The following is a 2,603-nucleotide window of genomic DNA, read 5'->3' as shown; positions in this document are numbered from 1 at the left end:
CCTCTTAAATTTTCTCAGGTTGAATAACCAGAACTGGACGATCTTGGGATCTCACCAAACAACCATTCACCCTTTTCATGTGAAAAGGCTCTTTCGAAGAAGAGACGCCTGCCCCTGATGGGGAATGATCAATGTGTTCCTTTCCACATGCATGCATCAAATGAGGCGGATCCGCCATAACCAAATCTCCAGAGACCATCTGAGAAGAGGATAACCCTCTATTCTCCATGGATCCAGAGAAAATACCAAAAGAAGAAAAAGAAGAGGGGCGAAAAAACCAACCCCAAAACCCCACATAGCCCAATGGCAACCCAGAGTAGAAGAAACATAAAAGGGTTGCAAAAAAACCTTGCGGCAACCCAAAAAACCCGACCATGGGCAAGCAAAAATCGACCCCCAGCAAGCAAGAACCCCCCCCACCCTGGAATGAAGCAAGCAGAGCACAAGACACAGGCTAGGGCACGTCGACCTGAGCACGACACCCACACACACACAGAGCCATCATTTCTTCTCTCAATTTAATTCCTTTCTTTTGTTTTCAATTTAACTCTTTCTTTTGCAAATTAATTCCTTTTTTTGTGATTAATCTCTTTTTGTAAATTAATTTCTCTTTTTGTGATTAATCTCTTTTTGAAAATTAATTCTTCTTTTTCTTTTAAATTAATTCCCTTTTTTATGATTAAATGGCAAATTTATTTATTAATTAAATATGCTAGGATATTTAATTAAATAAATAGAATAATTGATCAAAATGATTTACTTGGAATGATTAATTAATTAAATAAATATTTAATTAATATGGAGTGATTTATTTGCCATGTAACATTAATGATTGAAGAATTAATTTTTTTTTTTGTCGGTAATATAGGTTTTTCTTTATTAATATATGAAAATATTCGATTACAATTCAAAAGGGGCCTATCATATGCCCAGAGTATTACATGTAAGCTATAGAATGATCTACCTATCCCTATACATTACAACAATACTGCAAATAGGGCTGAAATTTAAACCTCTATGAGGGCTTGGGTCATACAAATAAAAAAAACCATGGGTCCCCAACCATAGCTACAAAAACCATCCTGCTAACAGAAGGATTTCAAATCGGCAAAAACCGGTTCACTTCATAGAAGTCTGGGAACTACAAAAACCAGTTCACTTTATAGAAGATTGGAAACTGCAAAAACCGGTTCACTTCATAGACACAAAAAACTTGTAGGTGGGACCTCTCCTATGCAAGTCATAGTAGAAAAAACCTTCCACACTCAAAATTCAAACCTGGGGTGGTCGTTGTCTTGCACTTCGACGTTTCCTTGGGATGAAATTAAAAAACCATGGCCTCCGCCTCTCCTGTACATTCTGATAAATTCTGATCACTTCCATTAAAGAATTCCACTATGCCCTTATATGATTTAGATAGAGTTTTTGGTTCACCATATTCGGCCAGCGGCCAAAAGGCACGAACCCCAACTCTTCCACTTTGATTTGACTCTCGAAGCACTCACTGAAATTAAAGCCATATCCCGAGTGCGCCCATTTTAAGAACATAATCCATCCCAGTTATTAGTTCTTGTTCAAAAAGAGAGTTCATTACCCAACGAATATCCTCCTCGAAAATCCCCAATTCCAGGTCCCAGGCCAAAATCATGCCAGCTATATCCATATTGCATTTCCACTGGTGTGTGGCTTGTTGGAAGAAAAATCCTAGTGTCCCCTGCACTGCTTTTATAACTTCCTCTGAAGGGCATTTGAGCAGTAGTCTGAGTCTTCGATTTTCCACTGGTCTGTAAAGAGCTTTATGCCGCTTCTTTGTTTGGAAGGTGAATGTAGCCTCCATCTTCTCGCTAAACAACACCTGCATAAAAAAGAGCACACACACACCAGCTAACAGAAGAAAGATGAAATGCACCAAGTTTGGCTTCTTTAAAAAGGAATCTGGCTCGTGCGAGTAGTTAATCACATTTCTGCCACGACCTTTGAAAGTTATTACTTGACGCTGTGAATATCACGTCATCACCCGCTCGCATAGATGGAAACATTATAAAGAGGAGCTTGTTTTAAGGAATCACATGTAACGGTTCACATCACTACCGTCATTGCTATCATTCACGCTCACAAAAACAAAAGAGCCGAAGAGTAACACACGTGAGCTGCCGATCATTACAAAGCAAAAGTTAATGACCATCTAAGTTGTGATTCACACACATCATATATGTACTTCTATAGATAGAAATAATCCTAAGTTGTCTGAGCACATGATATGACCCTATCATGTCATCATTTAGAGTTCAAGTTTTAGCCCATCTTATTCTAAATCCAACTTGCTATCAAAGACTTCAAAAACAGAATCCTCAATCTGATTAAAGGACAATGCCCATTTAGACAATTTATTTGCATCTGTGTTGCCCCCCCATTTGATGTGGCTAACCATGACTTCTTCAAAATGACTCAAATCCTCTAAAATTAGTTAGATAAAATTTTGTAGATGCCATGCTTTGATTTGGCCATTTTTTATGGCCTGGATTATGATCAATGAGTCTGCTTCCAGATGTAGTTTTTTATTCACCATTTTCCTAGCACATCTAATTGCCAGCCATGCTGCA

This window comes from Cryptomeria japonica, chromosome 4 (genome assembly GCF_030272615.1).
Source record: "Cryptomeria japonica chromosome 4, Sugi_1.0, whole genome shotgun sequence".
NCBI lineage: Eukaryota > Viridiplantae > Streptophyta > Pinopsida > Cupressales > Cupressaceae > Cryptomeria > Cryptomeria japonica.
The sequence above is the reverse complement of the archived record's forward strand: the minus strand, read 5'-3'. Positions refer to the sequence as shown.